This window comes from Spermophilus citellus, assembly GCF_964194105.1.
Source record: "Spermophilus citellus genome assembly, chromosome: 3".
NCBI lineage: Eukaryota > Metazoa > Chordata > Mammalia > Rodentia > Sciuridae > Spermophilus > Spermophilus citellus.
Genome location: NC_138184.1, coordinates 43,698,602 through 43,723,015, shown reverse-complemented (window position 1 = coordinate 43,723,015; position 24,414 = coordinate 43,698,602). Strand labels below are relative to the sequence as shown.

General features: G+C 33.7%; 1 protein-coding gene across 6 annotated transcripts in view; it reads right to left on the bottom strand.

Annotated features, from left to right (window-relative positions):
• The window catches only part of TBC1D5 (TBC1 domain family member 5), a 515,818-nt gene that overhangs the window by 419,519 nt on the left and 71,885 nt on the right, over nucleotides 1-24,414 (bottom strand). For 4 of the 6 annotated variants that reach the window (XM_081287560.1, XM_081287556.1, XM_081287559.1 and 1 more), the window contains exon 2: nucleotides 9,851-9,961. The exons of the other annotated variants lie outside the window; for them this stretch is intronic. The gene's annotated coding sequence lies outside the window, so the exon portion shown is untranslated. The remainder of the gene's footprint in view (nucleotides 1-9,850; nucleotides 9,962-24,414) is intronic. 6 annotated transcript variants of the gene reach the window in all.

Genomic DNA, 24,414 nt, shown 5'->3' with positions numbered 1-24,414 from the left:
AATGTGACATCATTTATGTAGTTATGTGGCTGGAGTGCATAATCCAAATCTAATCACAGGGACACAATAGACATTCCCAAATGAAGACTAGTAGGTTGGTAGGTAGACATTCAGAAAATAGAGGGTTGTGTTAGTGAAAAATGTCAATGTTGGGTAAGAACCATCCCAAATATTAAAGACGACTAAACAGAAATGACAAACACAGACCCTAGATAGGATAAGTGAAGGGGGAAATGCTCTGAAGAATATCACGGGGTCACCTGAAAAAATAAACTGAAATATAGGCGATAGTTAAAATGTAAGTACTGTTATCAATGTTTTAATTTACTCTTAATCATGAAACAATATTTATCAGAGAATACCCTTATTCTTAGGAAATACACACTGAAGTATTTTTAGGAATAAAAGGTTATGATGTATGCAACCTCTGCTCAAATGTTTTAGGAAAAGTGTGCATGTGTATGTAGAGGGAGGAAGGGAGGACAAAGTAACCTAATGCCAAATAATAAAGTAGAATGTTAACTGTAGGTAAATCTGGGCAAAGTCTATGTAACTCTTATTCTTACAACTCTTCCATAAATTTTAAATTACTTCTAATTAAAAGGTTCTTTTTAAGCCAGACATTTACTGTTTTTCCTATGCTATAATTCCCATGTTACAGTTGAAGAACACATGAGGCCTGGCAAGATGAAGCAACCAGGAGGTGAGCCCAATATGTCTTAACTCCAGAGACTAGCACTAGTTTTAAGTATTCTGCATTTTTAATGAGTCTTCTTTTTCAGCTATAAGATTTCTGAGAATATTTATCTTCTCAATCTTTCCTTTTGAAATTCTCTCACATAAATACTCTTGCCTCCATTTCCTTTAATCAGAGGTCCCTATCTCTATAGCTGTATCCCATCTGTGGCACTCCAGAATGTGGTATTCTGGCAACTTTATGTACAACAAATCCCCAAGGAAAATCCTGTGTTCTAGATTCTGGCTTTCATATATTTATAGATATATAGTATACTCAACCCAATGAGCAACTAAAGGAGAGAACTATATATTTTTCACTGTTTTTTGCCAAAGGCCAATGACAAAGCCAACAGTAGCAGAGATTCAGGAAACATTTATTCAACTAAAATGTGCACCTTGTTCTATTGCTCATGGTCTTCCTCATTGCAGAAAACTAGGAACTCACCCAGTTTATTCCATCCATTTATCCACCATATCTAACTAAAAACAGTTTAATATGGACTTTCTTTAAATACTTTCTGACTCGACAATATCTGCATATTTAATCCCGTAAGCACACAAAGGCTATACTATAACTAGTACCTTATTTTTTTTTCTTGTACACCAGAATGCAAAGCTTCCTTTTTAAATTTGTTTTTAGATATACGTTAGAGTATCTTTTGACATATTATACATACAGGGAGTATAACTGATTCTAATTAGGATCCCATTCTTGTGGTTGTACATAATGTGGAGTTTCACTGGTTGTGTAATCATACATGAACAAAGGAAAGTTATGTCCAATTCATTCTACTCTGGTCCCTATTCCCATCTCCCCTACTTCCCTTGATTCCCCTTTCTCTAATCTAATATACTTTAATTCTTCCCTCTCCACCCCCCTCATTGTGTATAACCATACACATATCAGAGAGAACATTTGTTTTGGGGGGAACTGGCTTATTTCACATAGCTTGACAGTCTCCAGATCCATCCATTTACTGGTAAAAGTCTTAAAGTCATTGTTTTTTATGGCTGAGTAATATTCCATTGGGTATATATAGCACATTCTCTTTATTCATTCATCTATTGAAGGACACCTAGATTGGTTCCACAACTTAGCTATTGTGAACTGAGCTGCTATAAATATCAATGTGGCTGCATTACTGTAGAATGCCGATTTTAAGGCCTTTGGTTATATACTGGCAAGTGGGATAAGTGGGTCAAATGGTGGTTCCATGCTAAGTTTTCTGAGGAATTTCCATACTTCTTTCCATAATGATTGCACCAATTTGCAGTCCCACCAGCAATGTGTGAGCGTACCTTTTCCCCCACATCCTCACTAACATCTATCATTATTTGCATTCTTGAAAATTGCCATTCTGACTGGAGTGAGACAGAATCTCAGTATAGTTTTAATCTGCATTTCTCAAATTGCTACTGATGTTGAACATTTTTTCATATATTTGTTGACCACTTGTATTTCTTCTATGAAGCACCTGATCAGTTCCTTTGCCCATTTATTCATTGAGTTGTTTCTTTGGTGTTAAAGTTTTTGAATTCTTTTATATATCCTGAAGATTAATGCTCTATCTGAGGTGCAGGTAGCAAAGACTTTTCCCCACTGTGTAGACTCTCTTCACATTCTGGATTATTTCCTTTGGCATGAAGAAGCTTTATAGTTTGATACCATCCCGTTGATTTATTCTTGATTTTATTTCTTGCACTTTAGGAGTCTTACTGAGGAATTCGGTTCCTGGGTCAACATGAGGGAAAGTTGGACCCACATTTTCTTCTAATAGGCACAGGGTCTCTGGTCTTATGCCCAGGTCCTTGATCCACTTTGAGTTTTGTCCAGGGTAAAAAACTGGATTTAAATTTCATTCTGCTACATATGGATTCCAGTTTTCCCAGCACTATTTGTTGAATGTTTATGGTACCTTTGTCAAGTATCAGATAACTGTATATGTGTGGGTTTCTCTATCTTCTGTTCCATTGGTCTTCCGTGTCTGTTTTGGTACCAATACCATGCCATTTTTGTTACAATAGCTCTGTAGTATAGTTTAAGGCCTGAGATCTTGATGCCTCCTGCTTCACTTTTCTTGTTAATGATTTCTCTGGCTATTCTGAGCCTCTTATTTTTCCAAATGAATTTCATGGCTGCTTTTTCTATCAAGAACATCATTGGCATTTTAACAGGAATTGCATCAAATCTGTAGAACACTTTTGGTAGTATAGCCATTTTGACAATATTAATTCTGCCTAAGAACATAGGAGAACTTTTCATCTTCTAAGGTCCCCTTCAATTTCTTTAGTGTTCTGCAGTTTTCACTGTAGAGGGTTTTTTTTTGTTTTGTTTTGTTTTTTTTTTGGTTTTTTTTTTTTTTTTGGCTACTGAGAATAGGATACTTGTCCTAATTTCTTTCAGATGATTCATCATTGGTGTATAGGAACATAATTAATTTATGGGTGTGAATTTTATATCCTGCTACTTTGCTGAATTTGCTTATGAGTTCTAGAAGTTTTCTGGTGGAGTTTTTTGGGGGGTTTCTAAATATACAATCATATCAGCAAATAGGAAAAGAGGAGCTCAAACTATCCCTATTTGTACCTCTTTTCTTTTGCCTAATTGCTTTGGCTAGAGTTTCAATGACCATGTTGAATAGATGTGATAAAAGAGGGCATCCCTGTCTTGTTCCAGTTTTTTAGAGGGAACGCTTTCAGTTTTTCTTTGTTTAGAATGATGTTGGCCTTGGGTTTAACATATATAGTGTCTACAATGTTGAGGTATGTTCCTACTATCCCTAGTTGTGCTAGTGTTTTGAACATGAATGAATGCTTAATTATGTCAAATGCTTTTTCTACATCTATTGAGATGATCACATGGATTTTTGTCTTTACATTTACTGATGCGGTGAATTTCGTTTATACCGATTTCCATATGTTGAACCAAGCTTGCATCCCTGGGATAAACCCCACTAGATTGTAGTGCACTGTCTTTTAAATATGTTTTTGTATATGATTTGCCAGGATATTAAGATATTATTTTTGCATCAATGTTCATCTAATATTCATCAGGATTATTAGTCTGAAGTTTTCCTTCCTTGATGTGTCTTTGGTTTTGGTATCAAGGTGATACTAGTTTCACAGAATGAGTTTGGAAAGGTTCCCTCCTTTTCTGTTTCATGGAATAATTTGAAAAGATTGGCGTTAGTTCTTCATCTTAGGTCTGGTAAAAAAATCAGCTCAGAATCCATCTGCTCCTGTGCTTTTCTTTGTGGGCAGGCTTTTTTTTTTTTTTTTTTTGGTGGGGGGGTAGTTGTAGATGGACAGCATGTCTATTTATTTTATGTGGTGCTAAGGATCGAACCCAGTGCCTCACACTTGTCAGGCAAGTGCTCTGCCGCTGAGCTGCAGCCCCAGTCCCTGTTGGCAGGCTTTTGATAGTATTTAATTTCATTGCTTGAAATTGATCTGTTTAAATTTTCTCTGTCCTCCTGATTCAATTTGGGTAGGTTATATGTGTCTAGAAATCTGTTGATGTCTTCAAGATTTTCCATTTTATTGGAATATAAATTTTCAAGATAACTTCTGATTATCCTCTTTATTTCAATAGTGCCTGTGGTTTTATTTTCTTTTTAATCACAAATTTAGTACTTGGAATTTATTTACCTTTGTCTCTTCATTGGCTTGGCTAAGAGTTTATCAATTTTATTTATTTTTCGAAGAACCAACTTTTTGTTTCGTTGATTTTAAATTCTTTTTTATCTGTTCTAATAAGTTATACTGTTTCATTTATTTTTAAACTTTGTTTCAATCTCATTGATACCAGCTCTGATTTTAATTATTTCCTGTACCTATTGTCTTTGGTATTGATTTGTTTTTTCTCTAGGGCTTTGAGATTAATGTTAGCTTATTTATTTGGTAACTTTCTTTTAATGAATGTACTGGTACCTTTCATCCTTAACAATATTAGTATGTATCATGTGACAATTTCAAAACTTGTTCCCATCCCTTATTTTGATAAAAAATAAAAATAAATTTAAAGAGAAGCCAGTTTATGTCCATGCTAAAGAAATAAACAATAAAGTTTGTTTTTGTTTTGTATTTTTACAGATCCCAAGGTCAAGTAAATATCAAAAATACTGAATTTGAAATAAGTTACACCAGGTTTTCAGATCTTTCAATATGTCAACGTATACTGTGATTTCCCCTCAGGAGAGCCAAGTATTCAGTACTTTACAAGCCTATTTTATCATGGGATGCTTTTTAGGGCATCTTCTAGGGACAATACACATAGAACATACTATGGAAATGCTTACTACACTAGTGTTGGCAGGAGAAATAAAAAACCAAACACCTGCTTAACAGTACCAGGGTAACATGAAGCTTTCCACAAAGAATCAGTATCTACTTTTTATTATAATTGATAAAATGCCTATGAATTCTATATTAAATACCTGCCTACTCTTGGGTGCTACTAAAGTTCTGGTGGGAGTTTCCAGTGCTTCTTGTAATATCCGAACTATAAAGGACCAAATCCAATATCAGCAAAAAAACAATTAAAACATATACACAAAAAGCAAATGAGAGGTCCAAATGAGAAGCATATGACAGTGCTTCAAAAATTTTAATGTTTGTAAAAATTATCTGGAAATTTTGATAAAATGCAGATTCTGATACAGGAAGGTGTGGGACTGAACCCAAGATTCTCTATTTTTTTGCAAGCTCTCAGGTACACCCAACACCAGTAATGTTGATCTACAGATGATACTTTGGATAGCTGAAGTATAGCACACATCAGGACAAAAAGTTGAGGTCTCTAACTCATCCAGAGACTATCTTTCAAAAAGCTTTCCAGAGATCTAATTCGACAATCAAAAAAATAACTTTCAATCATTTGAAAAAAATATAAAACTGTAAGAAATTAAAGGTACTTCAATCACTATTATCTGTTAACACTTTTTAATTAGAAAAGGAAGTTTCCTGTAAGTATGATAAAAGTACATTTATACGAGTCAGATTTTTGTCTAAATTCTCATTCTACTTTTATTTCCAAATGCCCACACTGACAACACTGACAACACAGAAACTTTCATGACACTCAGGCATTGTCTGCAATTTTACTGACTTACAAAGCTGCAATTGTAAACCCTGCCCCCAAGCCAAAGGACATGTATAAAGCCAGCATCTTTCTCAATGATTTACTGAAAGCAGCAGCTCATTTTAATAAAACCATCCCAAACCATAAAATTGATTGAACCAACTGCTGTGTTGGGCATACACAACAGCTGATTAAAATCATTCAAGATTTTTATTCTTACAGATTTCTTTTCAAGCTTTGAAAATTTTCTCCCATTATATACTTTTATCTTGATAATGAAATCACTGAAATAAACACAGACCTTTAAGTCAATAAAGGTTTAAAGTACAAAAGTAAGCCAATTTAAGAAAAAAAACTAATAAATTAGATCACATACAACTCAACAATGCATACACTAAAACTAATAACCACTTTTCTAGAATGTATTTGTGTAACAAAATTAGGAGTTTGAACTAACTTCTTTTGATGTCAAACACTATGTGGCTTTTTGGCACCACACTGTCATTTAGCAAAGTATTAAATATTGTACATGATACATCATCCTCATTCCTTATCAAGGAAAACTTTGTAAAATTAGAAACTATTTCTTATTAACTGGGTTTCTTGCATTAAATATTTTAATATTTTATTTCACTAAGAAAGACATTTCTTTGCATGTATATGATGGCAATATTTGACTTTTCATAACGAAGTAATGCTATAGTATTTTTGTCACAATGAAGGACAAAGATAAGCCAACTGTTTAGACTCCTCTTCTTTATGTTGTGTCTTTGATCACTAACAATGCTGTGTGAACAGCCAACAGAAGGCTGACATTTCATAAAATATGCAGTGATAAAAACTAATACTGTAGCATCTGGGAGCGATATATAAAATGCAGAAATACACCTAATAACTGTGATCTTAAATTACAAGTTACTAAAAGCTAAATAAAAAAAAACAAACCTAAGAATTAAAAAATGGCAAGATTACAAAAGGGTGGGGGTTTTGTATTTTTATTTCTAAAAACCAAGTTTTAAAAATAATTTAGTACTATTATGCTTTTCCTACTACTCCATAATGTAAAAGCCAGCAACCTTCTACATACAGGCTATCTGTACTACATACCTTTTAACAATCAAAAAAACATACTACAAAACTGGCATCAAAAGGCACTATATAAGCTTCACAGAAAACTTTCTCAAATACTCGAAATTGTCAAAACTGTAAAATAAAGCATAATATAGTACTTTTATGACCAAACAACAGTGACCATGACCAAAATCAGTTTTTAAAACTAATAATCTAAACAAACATACTCTTAATACTACCACCAATGCATCTTTCCACCATCTAAGCTTTAAAGTCATTGGTACACCACAGCAAGTAAAATGGGATCAAATATGTTGAAATGATTTTAATTTTACCACTAAACTTTTTTTAATAAAAGGATTGAGCAAGCAGGTAAGGCACACAGTAACAATAATCCAGGAACAATCACGTGAATTATTTCTGTAGCATTTGGGTTAATATCCCACCAATATGCATCAAAACCAGGGTCCAGCAATTGTGTTTTTGTAAATATATACGCAAAGATGAAATGAAAAACTAAAAGCCATATTCAGAAAGACAGGAACTCTAAACTACACTCTGACTAAAGAAAATATACAACATTTAAGTATGTGGGAGGCAATTGTCCTTGTGCTTATAATTAGCATGTGAATTTAGGGATTTCACTCTTTAATGCACACCCACCAGCCTGTTATTCTTACCATTGCTTTTCATGTCATTTAATGGAGATAAATACTCTTTTCCCTCTCAGATTTACATCACTGCTATTTAATTTTTTTAAAGCTGCTATAATAGGTTAAACAGCAGTCTCAACATCACTCTTCATCTCCCACTGGACAAAGAATGGCATTACAGGACTGAGAATAGAGAAGGCATATTTACATTCATAATGTTCCTAACTGTACCATTTATGTAAATTATGATTTTACATTTGCAAATACAATAATTTTTAGTTTTACTGCATACTTTGCCCTTCTTTTAACATTAACTTTCTATAGTTCTAACAACCTCAAAAAAATCATACCTATGAAATATGTGATGCTATTCTAGCTACTAAAATAAATATTAAATCTAAAATAATAAGGTATCTGGGGCTGGGATTGTGGCTCAGTGGCAGAGTACTCGTCTAGCACATGCAAGGCCCTGGGTTCAATCCTCAGCACCACATAAAAATAAAATAAAGGTACCGTGTCCAACTACTACTAAAAAATATTTTTAAAAATAAAGTATCTAATAATGTATGTACTTTTAGTCTTATCTTATTCTACTATGAAAGAGTTGTAGTATATTAATGAAGAAGTGCTAATCATTTGAGTTCAAGGAATGTTACTTTTAAAATACTGTCATCATGTTTTAGTTATTTCATATAGTTTATATAACACAAACAATATTCATTTACTACCACTGTGTAAATGTGAAGAATATACTAATCATTCCATTATTTTGCCCACTGAATTCATCTAAGCATAGAATATATCAGTGTTACATATATTTAGGAGAAGAGAATAATTTGACCACTGAAAAACTGTAATTTTAAAAATAATTTACCCTGTTGAAATTTATTTAAAACAAGAAAAACTATATATTCCAATGACAGCACAAAAAAAGGGAAGTTATTTACTGGGTTTTGCTCATCAAAAAAGTTAATTAAAAAAAATGTTCCTCAATTGTCACTAAACAGGTAAATGAAAGTAGGTATAGGACGTCTCTCTCTCCCCCTTCCAGAATATAAAGTTCATGAAAGCAGAGACCATAGCTCTCTTAGGTCTTTATCAACGCTGCCTGAGTGCAGACAATCAATATTTATGGAAAAAGTGAGTTAGCATTTGTAATGAATTGTACTTAGCCTGAAAGAGATTCAAAGGAATATAACATGGTACCTCCTCTTGTCCCTTAAAATCTAGTTAGCAGTGCAGGACCTCAACTCAAGTGAAAATAAAAATAATAAAGTACCTTCTGAGTAACAAAAAAGGAAACAGGAATTCAGAAAATTCATAGTGGTGCACACCACTCAGAAATTTCAGAGGAGTTAGAAATAAAAAGTATGTGACCAATGGATGAGGAAAAAAAAAGAAATAAAAGGAGCAAAAAAAGATGTAAGTGATGAAGAATATAGAAATACAGAAATGTGCTCAGTATATTGGGACCATCCTGACAAAAATGAGAACAATTTTTGGTTTGTTTTGTTTTTCTTTTTTTTTTTTTTTTTACATTAAAAGGGGGGGGGGGGGAAGCCTACACAGTTGTAAGTTTTTCATCACTGACAAAATATGAAAGAAAAACAAAGGAGCAAAGATTTATCTTGGCTCTTGATTTCAATCTATGAGCCTTTGGCAAAACAGAGCATCATGGCAGACAGGGCACGGTGAAGTAGAGCTGTTCACCTCACAGCAGCCAGGAATCAAGGTAGGGAGGTGCCGAGTTGAGATATATCCTTTCAGGGTGTGCTACCAGTAACCTGCTCCTTCCAACTAGGTCTGCCTCTTAAAATTCCCATCAACCTTCTATAAATCTATGAATGAATTAATCCACTGATGAGGTCAGAGCCCTCATGATCCAATCACTTCCCAAGAGCCCCACCTCTGAACACTGCTGCATTGGGATAAAGCCTTCAACATACGAGCCTTTGGGAAACATTCCATATCCAAACCATAACAGAAGTACATTAGGATAAATTTATGTGAGAACCTTAAATACAAGTTGTAGATTACAAATTTTTATCTATGGACAAAGTGGGACCACTGACAGTTCCTAAAGAGGAGAGTGAGGGGGTAAAAGCAATGCTTTTAGGCAGATTAAACTGACAGCAATATACGGAACATATTTGATATCTTACAAAGATTTCCGAAGTATTTCAGGAACAGGGTTGTCAAAGGAGCAGGCTTTTGGAAATGGTACAGAACTGTCAAGGGCAAAAGCTAAAATCATATACTGACAAATCATATATAATCGGTGAGGGAAAAGGAAAAAGTAAATTCCTACCTGTCAGATGAAGACCCTAAAGGATAATAGAAAAGAGGCTGGTGAAAACAGGTTAGGTAAAAGATGATAGCTTTGGTTCCAGACATTCACTGTGAGGAGAATCAAGATATCCTGAAATGGTAGGAAAAGGAGAAATGTTAACATGATACTAGAGGTACAGATTTTAGTGTGCTTTATGAAGATGTAATCATTAAAAAACTTAAACCGATAATAGAGACTGAGGGTATGCTATACTATTTAACAAATTCCACAAATACACTTGTGGAAATTAATTAAAATTAAATAAACGGGAATGACTATCTTAAGATAGGTCATTCCTTCTGGAATGCAACTAAGACAGACACAATGCCCAGAAAGGAGCAGCACGCTTTAAAAAATTTTACCTAAGGTTGTTAAACAAGCAGGGTCTTAAGTGTATAAAGGAATCATAACTTTAAATTATTGGGTTTTTGGTTTCGTGGGTTTGTTTTTGTGTTGTTGGGTTCCCCCCAAGATTTTTCAAAGAGATTAGGATTTGTTAGGATACAAATGAGAGGGGGGAACTATCAGACTTTTAAGCTCCTAGCTCTATATTGTTCAGAGGTAGCTAGAACATTTTTCTTTTAAAATATACTGATTCTGGACTGCATCCAAAGTTAATGCTCATAAAAGACTAAAAGAAAAACTGAATTCACATGTTTTTTATCCTGTATATTGAAAACATTTACTTGCCTCATTTTCTTCTCATCTATATTACCTCTCAGTACCACTTTCTCAAGGTTAGGTCAGTATGTATGTATTTCCTAGTTTTAGTAAACTATTCCAGTGAGAAAAAGAATATACATTTTAAAATCTGATTTGAACAAAATAAAAAGGAAAGTACCTACAGAAGAAGATAGAGATAAATCAGGAAAAGTGACATGCTCCCTCCCCCAACTCTAGCATGGGCCTGGCACTAAGAAGAGTACCATAAACTTCAGGAAAAGAGACTCAGAACACCAAACATAAGTAAATGCAAACAAGGCTTTAAAAATTGTTTTCAAGAGTGCACTTTATCTGAAGAACCCTGAGAATAATTTAATTGTGTCAAAATTTAGGGATTCCAATGGAAAAGGGAAAACTGTATAAGGTCTGACATATAAAGAGAAGGCTCATTCATCAGTATAAGCAGCACTTGTTCTGAAAAGCCAGTGAATGTATGCAATCTACATGGGTGTCTCACTCGACTAAAGATATTTAAGCTAATCAATAAGTCGAATATGTTCTTAAAAATGCTAAGTGGTTGTTTATGTGTGTTAAGATTTTCTGTGCGGCATACTAATGTACTTTTCCTGTATGATATGGTGAACTCGGGTGATGATAAATACGTGGTGTATCTGCTGCCCACATTTTCACTGACGGCAAATGGAGTGTAAAACTGGCACTGGAAATGATTAGAAAAAAATCCACTTTAGAGGTATGTAGCAATGGTTTTATGTTATAGATCACTTACTAAATCTAAACTCTTCTAGATTCATCATTAAATTAAGAACAAAAGTACATTAAAAATTAGCAAGTATCAAATATCCATTTGGCTTATTGAAATAACAGTATTTAAAAGCATACATTAGTCTTTTTATAGACTGTCCAAGAAATAGGCTAATCCTTTTTAACACAAAGTACATTCTGTGCTTTGGGGAAAATTCCATATTATAAATTTAAGTTGAAGACAATACAGTTATCTGATTTTCAAATACACATAAAATACATGTTTTCTTCAATTAATACAGTTAAATCTCCTCAGTAAAAAATTTCAAAAACATGAAACATTCAAGCACTTTATTAAAGGATAGCTGTATTAGTTAAATTATGTTTCTATCACAGACGCTTAAATAAATGTACTGCTTAATTTTCTTATACAAAATAAAATGTAAAGGAGGAAGAGTAAAAGCCTGACTTAATTATCTTTTTCACATGTAACTGTCTAAAGACAGTAAAGAAAAGCAGAAGAAATATTGACACTACAACTTCAGGACTCACCTGTTTCCTGGTCACTAAAAACTGAAGAACAAATTTTGATGAGAAAAGAGTAAAAGAATGATGAAAGCTGTCATTCTATATATTATGTGGCACCTGGTGTGGGTCCCACAACCAAGCTGTCACCTTTACAGTAGGAGAAGAGAGAGGGACAAATAATTGCTGATACAGCACCTACATGGAGCCTCTACACAGTTCATATATACACATTGTCAGATCATACATTATTGATAAGACTACAGATGAGTGTTACAGAGGAGGAACTGTGATTCCCTGGTTCCCACCACTATTTATGAAGCAACTGGATCTGCAGCAATATCCAATTAGAGAACAAGAGCCCTTCCCCATGACAAGAGCAAACAACATCAGTATCACTCTTAAGTAACTTAAGCCAGTATCAACAGTGCCTGTGGAAACTCTGAAACCCTGATGGGGCTACCACTCCTATTGTCAGACTAATCAGAGAGGATGTACCCCACATACCCTGCTGTCTATGTCATATCTGCCTGAATTGCTACTTCCAAGACCTACCACGACAGTGGTTCTCTCCAATCACAATACAGTATGTTCTGTACCCCCCAAAAAATGAATTACAGCCAAAGAAGCTACAAGGAGATTACGTTATGGTGTCTAGTGGGAAATAAATAACATTACATAACAGACTGGTACCCCAACACACATTAGGAGAAAGCCAATTTCCAAGAAGGTTATCACATAAAAGCAAACACCCATCCAAACAGATGTGCATATAACTTAGAAACACAGAAATATGGGGAAAAAAAACAAGTAATATGACAACTACTAAAGTTAAACTCTCTAGGACTAGATTCCAAAGACACTCAAGTGGATAAAATGTCAGATAAAATGTTAAAATAATAAGTTTTAAAGAAGCTCAATGCAATCTAAGAGATTACACAGAAAAAGCTGAATGAAATACGCAAAACGGTATCTGAACAAGAAATTCAATAGAGAGATTCTCAAATAAAACCAAACAGAAATCTTGGAAATGAAAAGCGCAGTAAGTCAGACTTTAAAAATTCAGTTGAAGACCTCAACAACAAATGAGATCAAGTGGAAGAAAGACTATCAGAGCCTGAAGACAGCTATTTTGAAATATTACATAAAGAAAATGAAGAGAGTATTCAAAATATCTGGGACAGCATTAAAATATTAAACATCCATCTCATAAGTACACCAAAGGGAGAAGAAATAAAAATTAAGGGTATAGATAACTTATTCAGTGAAATAATAGCAGAAAAAAATCCAAAACCTTGGGAAAGATATGGACATTCAAGAGTAAAAGGCATTTAGAACCACAAACAGATGTGACTACATAAGATTCTCTCCATAATTTAAACTGTCAAAAAATACGTAGGACAAAAAAAAAAAAAAAAAAAAACCCTGAAATTTGCAAGAAAGAAATGCCAGCAAGTCACATTTCCAAGCAAAACCTATTAACCTATCAGATTTTTCAAGCAAAACAGTACAGACCAGGTAGACATGGTGTATTTCAATTCCTGAAGGAAAATAAATGTCAACAAACGGTTACCTACCAAAGGTATCATACATAAACAAAGAAAAAATAAAGACCTTCAAAGACAGGTATAAACTTTAGGAATTCATGTTCACTAGATCAGTATTACAAAAGATGCTTAAATGAATATTACACTCAGAAGAGAAAGATATTTACCATCATGAAAGCACAAGAAAGAATAAGTACAACTACACAAAAAATAGAAAAAAAAATCAAGCCATCATCAATACAATAAACTATCAAACCCCTAAGAGAAGAGGAAATAAGAGTATTTAAAACAATAAGAAAAATCAACAGAATGACAGGAACAAGTCCGTACATCAAAAAACAAAAACAAAAACAGAAACAAAAAACCCACAAATGAAATGGTCTGCAGAATGGATTTTTAAAACAAGATCCAAAACATATGCTGTTACAAGAAACTCATCTTACCTGTAAAAACATACACATACTGAAAAGGAAAACATGAAACATTATATTCTAAGCCAATGATATTCCAAAGCAAGCAGGAGTAGCTATATTTACACGCAACAAAATTAACTTAAAGACAAAAACTGCAAGGAGAGACAAAGAAGGTCACTGTACATTGATAAACAGAATACTGCATTAAGAAGATATAATGAGGGCTGGGGATATGGCTCAAGCAGTAACGTACTCGCCTGGCATGCGTGGGGCACTGGGTTCAATCCTTAGCACCACATTAAAAAATAATATTAAAAGTATTGTGTCCATCCATAACTAAAAATATTTTTTAAAAAAGATATGATGATTACAAATTTATATACACTAAATATCAGAGTATTCAATTTTGTGAAACACACTCTACTAAACATAAAGAGACAGGTCCTAATACAATAACAGTGAAAGACTTCAATTTCTCAAATCAAATGAAAATGTAAACAATATCCCACTCTCACCAAGATAGATCTTCTATTAAAAACAAAAATTAAATTACACTTCAAACCAAATACAGTGAACATTTACTGAGTATTCCATTCCATATCTGCAAGCAGAATATACATTCTTTTCCTCAGTGTAGAAAACTTTTTCTATAATACACCATATGTTAGCCCACACATCAAGTCTTAAAGTCAAGAAACAAATGAAATGACATCCTTCATCTTTTCTGATCACAATGGAATGAAACCAGAAAACAACAAGAGAAATGTAGAAACACAGGTACAAACACATGGATATTGAAGAATGCACTTTTGAACGATTGGTGGGTCATTAAAAAAAAAAATCAAACTTTTTTAAAATTTCTCAAATGAAAATGTAAACAATATAACAAAACCTATGGTCTACAGCAAAAGCAATTCTAAAAGCAAAGTTTAAAGCAATGAGTGCCTACATCAAAAAATTAATCTCATATAACAATGCATTTTAAGGTCTTAGAAAAGCAAGAATAAGCAAATCCAAAATCAGTACACAGAAAGAAATAAGCCGAAATAAATGGAATAGGGACTAAAAGAACAATTTAAAGACTTGAAATTCGAGACGAAAAAGAAGAATTTATAACTGAAACCACAGAAATTCAAAAGATCATGAAGGGATATGCTGAAAAATGGCATGCTAATAAGCTGGAAAAAAAATCAACAAGAAATGGATGAATTTCCAGACTCATATGACCTACCAAAATTGAACCAAAAGGATACAGAAAACCTAACTACACCAATAACAAGTAATGGGACTTAATCAGTACTAAGTAAATGATCTCCCAATAAAGAAAAATCCCAGGTCTTCACTTCTGAATTTTACCAAGCTTTTAAAGAATAATATCAATGCTTCTCAAACTGTACCAAAAACCTGAAAAGAGAGAACTCATCCAAACTCATTCTATGAAGCCAGTATTACCCTGCTACCAGAACCTGACAAAGATGACATATACACATAAAAAAGAAAACTATAACCTAATACAAAAAAAAAATACTATCAAATAGAATTCAACAGCACATTAAAAAGACAGTATACCATGATCAAGTGGGTTTTCATTGCAGGGATGCAAGAATGGTTCAACATACATAATTCAATAAACAAAATACAGCACATAAATAGAACCAAGGATAAAAATCAATCAATCACCTTGATAGATGCAGAAAAGGCATTTGGTAAAATTCAACATTCCTATATGATAAAAGCCATAATAAATCAGGTTCAAAAGGACCATGTCTCAACATAATAAAGGCTATATATGACAAACTCATAGCCAACATCATACTTGATGGGGAAAAACAGAAAGCATTTTCTTTAAAATCAGGAATAAGAAAAGGGTTCTCACTCCCACCACTCCCATTCAATACAGTACTAGAAATTTAAGCAATTGAAGAAATAAAAGGTATGGAAATGGGAAAAGAGGAAGTCAAATTATCCCTGTTTGTAGAAGATATGATTCTATACATGGAAAAACAGACTCCAAGAGACTAATAGAACTGATAAACAAGTTCAGTAAAATAAGAGGATATAAAAACAACACTCAAAAACCAATAGTTTTTTATACTCCAATAATGAACTGAGAAAGAAATAAGGAAAATACAGGAATCACACACACACACAAAAAAAAAAAAAAAAAAAAACTAAGAATAAACCTAAATAAGGATGTAAAAGATCTCTACAGTCAAAATTATAAAACCCTAAAGAAGTTGAAGAAGAAATACTAAAAGGTAGAACGACCTCCCATGTTCATGGATTGGGAGAGAGAAAATTGTTAAAGTGTCCATACAATCCAAAGCAATCTACAGATTCAATGCAATCCCCACTGAAATATCAATAACATTCCTTATAAAAGTAGAAAAACAAAACCTAGAATTCATATGTAAGCATAAAAGTCCTTGAATAGACAAAACAATCCTAAGCAAGAAAAACTGAAGTGGGAAATATCATAATACCCGATTTCAACACATACTACAGAACCATATTAACAAAAACTTCATGGTATCGGCATTAAAAACAGACACAGACTAATGAAACAGAACACAGGACCCAGAAATAAATCTGCACATCTTCAGCCAACTGATTCTCAATAAAGGTGCCAAAAATATTCACTGGAGAAAGGACAGCCTCTTCAACAAATGGTGCTGGAAAACTGAATATCCACTTGCAGAGGACTGACACTCAACCCCTATCTCTCCCCTTTACAAAAGACAACTCAACCTAGGTCAAAGATCTCAGGGTACATTCAAGGTATATCCTAAAACTCTTGAAAATTCTAGAGGAAAATAGGGGAAATACTTCAAGAAAATACCAATGTGCAGGCAACAATTTCCTAGAGAAGACTCCAAAAGCACAGGAAACAAAGCAAGAATTGACAAATGTATTACACAAACTTAAAAAGCTTCTGCAACAGCAAAGGAAACAATCAATAGAATGAAGACTAAACCTAAAGAATGGGAGAAAAATCTTTGCCAGCTATCCATCTGACAGAGGATTAACACCCAGAATACACAAAGAATTGTAGATTGAGGGTACAGTTCAGCTTGTATGAGGCCCCGAGTCTGATACCCAGCAACATACACACACACACACACACACACAAAAAAAAAAAAAAAAACCTAAAACTTCAGGAAAATAGTAAACTAGTTTTAAAATGATTTTAAAATGAACATATAACATGGACAGACATTTCTCAAAATAAATGAAAACATGCTCAATATCCTTAGCCATCTGGGAAAGGCAAATCAAAACTACCTTGAGATTTCCATCTCATCCCAATTAGAATGGCTATTATCAAAATATAATAATAACTGCTCTTGTGAATGTAGAGAAAAGGGAACCCTTGTACACTGTTGGTAAGAATTTCAATTAATACAGGCAATACTGAAAACAGTATGGAGGTTTCTCAAAAAATTAAAAATAGAACTACCATATGATTCAGTTATCCCTCTCCTGGGTATAAATCAAAGAAACAAAGCTAGAATACCAAAGAGTCACCTGCATACCCATGTTCACTATGGCACTATTCACCATAGCTAAAATATGGGATTAGCCTAGCTGCCCATTAACAGATGAATGGATTTAAAAAAAAAAAATCACACACACACACAGAGTATTATTCAGCATAAAGAAGAATGGAATCCTATAATTTCTGGGAAAATGAATGGAACTTGAGGACATCAAATTAAGGCCATTAAATTTAACAATGTAGAAGTCACTGGCGACTATGACAAGAGTGGATTCAGGGTAGTGGTAGAGACTTTTACCCCTACAGTGGTGAACTTGAGAGACCACAAAAACAATCAGAAATATCAAGGAGAGTCAGTTCCTCCGAGAACATCTTAATACCAAAAAGGAGAGAGAACTGGGTTAAAGACAGATTTTTTTTTTAAATGGCAAAAAATACGATATGTGTGTACTTATGATAAAGATCAAGTGATTAGGGGATAATTAATGAAGCAGGAAAGAAATGTTGTAACTCCCCTATGAGATGCTTTTTTTATTTTTATCCCCCTTGAACTGAGGGAGAGACTAAAAGGTTGAATAACATGATGAAGGTTACAAAAATAAATATTAAAAAAAAACTGAAAGACTATCTATACCCCATGTACTACACCAAAAGTAAATACTCTATACAAAAACACTTTCTACATATTAATACAAACATTTTAAAAATAGATCATTACCCTACTTGGGGTGGACAAACTACATAAACAAACACCAAAATTCTGAAACAGGATATTTGACAAGTTGCACAAAGAAATACAAATGAGTTAATATTCCCCTAACTGTCAAAGTTCAAAAACACTGACAATAGGGAGCCAGGCAAAGTGGCAGACATCTGTAATCCCAGCTGAGAAAGGAATTTTTCAAGTGCAAGGCTAGCTGATGCAAATTAGTGAGATCCTTACCAACTTAGTGAAACCCTGTCTCAAAAAACAAAAAAGACTGAGGATGTAATTCAGTGATAAAGTACAACTGGGTTAAATCCCCAGTACAAAATATGACAATATCCAGCAGATGCCCGAGTCTGGTGATTTGAATGTTATCATGTAGCACTCAGGAAGGACAAACTAGAGCATCTTATTGCAAGGCGATTTAGAAATATGATTGAAAACTGGCTGTGATGGCATACACCTGTAATCCCAGCAGCTTGGGAGGCTGAGGCAGAAGGATCAGAGAAGGTAGCCTCATCAACTTAGCAAAACTGTAAGCAACCTATTGAAACCCTGTCTTTAAAAAAAAAAAAAAAATTAAAAGGGCTGGGGATGTGGTTCAGTGGTTAAGCACACTTGAGTTCAATCCCTACTACCAAAAAAAAAAACGAAAAAGAAATATGACTGAAAACTATAAATGCATTTAATCTTTAACAAATGATTTTGCTTTTAGAATTTACCTTGAAAAGCTAAATGCACAAAAATAAGAACAGTGATCCTACTAGCAACATTGCTTATTGGAAACAACCCACATAAATTAGTTTCCTAAAAATCAATTAACAAATTATTAAGCTATCACTCGGAATAATTCCCCATACTCTATAATTGCTGACACAGGAACATCTAGGATATGCAATACCTTTTTTAAATATTTTTACTTGTAGATGAACACAATACCTTTATTTTATTTATTTATCTTTATGTGGTGCTGAGAATAGAACCCAGTGCTACAGCCCTAGCCCCCTTTTACTTTTTTTTAGCCCCCTTTTACTTTTTTTTTAAAATACTTTTTTATACTACTGATATTTTCTACAAAGGCTTATGGATCATGTTTTTAACAGCTCTATTGAGATATAATACAATACAGTACCATCCATTTGAAGTGTAGAATTTGATATTTACATTATATAGTTGCTCAAGCATAACCACAATAAATTTCTGAACATTTAAATACCTCACCCCTAAAATTATCACAAGTCCCCATGCCCTAGCAACCTTTAATCTATCTTCTATATCTATAAAGTTTCCTATACTAAACACTTCATATAAAAGAAATCATACAATATGTGGCTTTTGTGACTGGCTTCTGTAACTGTATTTTTACTGGCCATTTCTCAAAGTTAAAATCCTTATTCTCTGTGGAAGCAGGTGTGATAGACTTAGGAAAAAGACTTACTCATAACCACTTGAAACGATCAGATTAGAGTGCAGGCAGTGGTGTTAAGTATAAATTTCACCATCTTTTGTACCTTTTGTGATAGTATAGATAACTAGAAGTAGTATTTTCAAATAACTATATATAATAAGAATATTTCATTTTACACATCTTAATTCTGGAGAGCCATTTTCACATTATGATTAAATTTTTACTAATTACTTATACAATGATACTACAGCAGTATCAACATGACTAAGTCACAAAACAGAACTCTGAAGAAAAAACTCAGTTATGAAAGGATATCTATACTAATAAAAAAATTAACAAATGTTAGCAAGAATGTAGAATAACAGGAACCCTCATACATTGCTGGACGCAGCATATAATATGATGCAGCCAGTGTGGAAGACAATTTGGCAGTTTCTTAAAAAAGTGAACCATGACTTTTTAATCAAATGATCTAGAAATCCCACTCCTAGGTATTTAACCACAGGAAATGAAGAGACATTACAAAGACCTGATTACAAACATTCTTGATAGATTCAATCATAATAGCCCCACATTGGAAAAAACCTAAGTAACTATGGAATTAATTGACAAATGATGAATGCACTGACAAAATGTACTAAAACTATAATGATGTTTACCAACAAAAATTAATTCTAGATCCATTGTGCTCAGAAAAAAAGCCAGACAAAACAAACCAAATATTGTACTATTTCATTTATATGAAATATAAATGAAAAGGCAAAGTTATGAACAGAAAAAAAATTAATGGTCACCTTGGGTAGGTGGTGGGAATTAATTAATTAATCTAATTTTGCATAAGAGATCATAATGATGAAAATATTCTACAACTGATTCATGATGGCTGTACAACTTGTTAGTCCAAAAAAAAAAAAAAATCATACATGTGAAAAGGTGAATTATACCTCAGTGAAAGTTATAATGTATTCCCCATCCCTCAAAGAAAACTTTAACTTTCTAAATATAAATTTATAGGAGGTTTGTCAAAAAATGAACTGTGGTGAGTTGTAAAGTTTTCTATCAGAATATATCCAAAAAAGGAGTAGGGGCCATAATTTTTTCATGATAAGAGCATCTGGGTACATTAAGAAGGCCATCAAACTATTGGCACATTTAACTACCTAAGATAGGTACCATCTCTTAATATGGGCTACATCAAATCTTAGACATTAGGGAAAACAGTATAGAACACTTGGTAATAATCACAAACTCTGTTTCAGAAATGGCAAGTAGGTTTTACACTAAAACTTCAGGTTATCTTAAGTTGAGGAAATTATGAAACCACCTTATGGCTAAGCAAGAAAGCACACCATGACCTGATATCTACAACTATCAGAGAAAGGGATGCATATGAGCTACTTATCTTCTTCTACACTCAGCTGAAAGCACAGTTTAGATAACAGCTCTCTTCTTTACCACAACACTCTTCTTTACCACAACACTCTTCTTTACCACAACAGAGAAAAGCAAAGGTGAGGTAGTTTCAGAGAAGTACAATACAGAGGGCCCAGGGTATAAGGATTGCATCCATTATAATAACAATAAATATCAAACTCGACATTTCCATAGGCAAGTCTCTCCTGACCCCCTTGGACTTCATACAGTCCAAACATTGTTATCAAATCAGGAGGCATTTGGTGCAGATAAGGTAGACAAGCTATCATTTAAAACAAAATCAATTCAAGAAAAAATAAGCCAGAATTGGTTTATTGGGATTAAGGTTAACTATCAAAACTGCTCCATGCAGGTGCAATGGTATACACCTCTAATCCCATCTACTGGGGAGGGAGGAAAATCACAAACTCCAGGCCTGCCTGGGTAACTCAGTGAGAACCTTGCTCAAAATGAAAAGTAAAAAGGGTTGGGATATAGCTCAGTGATATAGTACCCTGGACTCAATCTCTAGAACATTAAAAAAAAAAAAATTTAAAAACCTGCTCCAAAGATATTTTTAAAGAATGAACTAATGATAGGAATCTCAAATTCAGCCAATTATTCCACCAAAAATATCAAAATATATCAATTCCACTTTAAAGTGGACCTCTCTTAAAGTGAGGCCTTAGGTTGGAGATGGACAATGCTATGGAAAAAAAAAAAAAACACTTCAAAAGACAAGAAAACAATGCCTAAGAATAAAACAATTTAATCACTAGGCATTGTAAGATTTTCCCATTGGAAAAAAATTAACAGCTATTAGTTATCAAAGACTAGTGCTCATTTGATTCTGTCATTCCAACCTGGAGGGGGGGCGGGGGGAATCGTAAGTCTGTCTTTAAAGCATTGATTCAACATCCTTTTGTCAAGCAGAAAGAGCATATCTTAGGTAGAATATTTTCATAAAGAACAAACTATAGGATGCTTATTTACCAGACTTTCTTTGGTAGCACACCCTTCTGAGGAAGTTTCCCTTGCCAAGCTGGGGGAGGGGGATGGACAATAGAGTTCTATTATTTCTATACTTGAAATAATGCTAATTCAATTAATTAGGTATTAAGCCCATACTAGTGAGATTCTATTAAATAAAATATTCCTGTTAGCCAGAGTATTCTGCCAGGAATTTTAAAATTTTGAATCAATCCCTGACCTAAGAATCAATGATGCAATCCCATGTCCATATTTTTTCATCCTTACCCTTTCATCAACTCAACTACCTTAATTATTAAAAATTTTCAGAAGCATGTATATGAAATCATCATATATGCAATAACAAACTTCACACAAATATGTATTGTTTTAAAAAATCCATCTAGGAAGACAGTGTGCTTTAAAGCCAAGTTTTTCTGGAATAGGTTATTATTCAGGACTCCAGGGGTCCAGTGAATTAGCCCATTACTTTTTTGTTTGTTTTTTGGTACTGGGGATTGAACTCAGAGGGATTTGACCATCTAGCCACATCCCCAGCCCTATTTTGTATTTTATTTAGAGACAGGGTCTCGCCAAGTTGCTTAGGGCCTAGTCAAGTTCCTGAAGTTGACTTTGAACTGGCGGTCCTCTTGCCTCAGCCTCCCAAGCAGCTGGGACTACAGGCATGTGCCACTGCACCCAACTGCCCATTACTTTTTAAGAATGCAAAATCATATCATTAATTCAAGACAATCCCAAAAAGTATTCACAAAAAAATACACAAACCACATTCTGTGCACCTGTAGATGGTGGCTATTGGCTTCATGAAGGCAGTTCGCACAGTGGTTAAGAATGTGTGTTCTAGAGTCAAAATCCTGTGTTTGATCTTGGCTTCAGGGTTTTAGGAAAATTTGACCTCCTGAGCCTCAGCTACTTAATCTGTTAAAGGAGTGCCAACTTAAAATGTACTTGGGAAGATTAAATTATATCTGCAAAAAGTGCTCAGAAGAATGCCAGACACTTAGGAAGTGCTCCCTCTTTTCAGTATTAGTTGCTACCTACTTTTCTCCACCTCCTCCTCTTCTCTCTGATGTAGCAAGGCCACCTATATAACATTTCTTGGCATCTGCTTCCCAGAGCATCTTTTCCTCCCTACACAGTTTGCTGGAATATTTTATTTGCGGCTGGCTCTGACTTTATGTTAATTGTGCTTTTTGTTTCCTGCAAAAATGCAGTGCCTTACTATTGCTGTATTTAGAATTGTAAATTTCAAAATCTATAAATAAAAAGTTAAAATAAATAATTTTACAGGAAGCCAGTCCTGATTATAAATGCAGACTAATGGCTTTTCCCCTACACAAAAAGAATAAAAAGAAATGATTTGAAAAAGCCCCAAATCTGTTACTTCCCACAGTATTACATGATATTTCTTTTTTTATTCCTTTAAAAATCAGGTAATACTAATTATTGACCAAGATCTGAATGAGTATGTACAGATGTGGGGTTTGTGAAAATCCCACAAACTACATCAATTTGGTTAACCAAGTCTTAAAAACCTTTTAAACTTCTATTTTCCAAGTACTTAGGCTCACAACACTCTTTCAAAGGTATTTTCTCATTTAATTAGAGCCAAGTACCTTAAGGTGACCACTGTATTCTAGGCATGGTGTTCCTCAGACCTCCAGGAGGCACTATTCACAACAGATTTGAAGTGAAGCAACATGCAGTTTAGTCAATAGCACTATGTGAGATAGTATATATTGTCAAGTTTATGACATTATCCTCACAGACCACATAAAGTAAAGAGTAATTCTTACTGCCAATAATTTATAGATGAGAAAAAGATATTAAAACAAATGAGTTGCTCAAGATCATAGAGTTAGTAACTGGCAGTGCTAAGACAAATCTCAGTGTTCCAATCTGCTTCAAGTTTAAACCAAAATGAATTTTTATGTCTTATACAATACCTTTTAATATAAAGCCTACATTCCTCATGTAAAATTAAAAATACTTCCTTCTACTCAGCATTAATGATTCCTTTAGAAACAAAAACCTGCAAATATTAAGTAAAAATTTTTAGTATTTTAGTTACCCATGGGCATTCTTAAATACTTACTATTTCTTAAGCACTTAAACGTGGGAGGAAAAGGTAACCTTCCCCTCATTCCAACCAACTGTACAGGGGCACTTCTCCAAAGAGTTACTTACAGGCTACTCAAATTTACCCTTTCTAAGCTTGCATTATTTTAATGCAACCTGAATTTTACATTTCATATATAAATCCAGCTTACATAGTCTTCAGTATTTATCATTCATTCAAAAAATATTTATCACCAGGCACTATTCCAAAAATTAAGGAGAACTATTGATGTCAATAAGCTTAGTTTGGTTGTGGTGCTTGCCACTGTAGACAAATATCTTCACTCTTAAGTATAATAATGGTTTTCCACATATGGACAATGGCATTGCAGAGATTTAGAAAGGCTACATGTGGTTCTACCTTCAAATGAATGGCAGGTGACTTGTTATTTAATAAAATATAAAGTTGGTTCTGTGGTTCACTTCCAACTAGAGATTCCTTAATAGCTAAAACCCATCTGAAACATAGTGTGTATGAAAAAAGGACAAACTTTAGGAACAC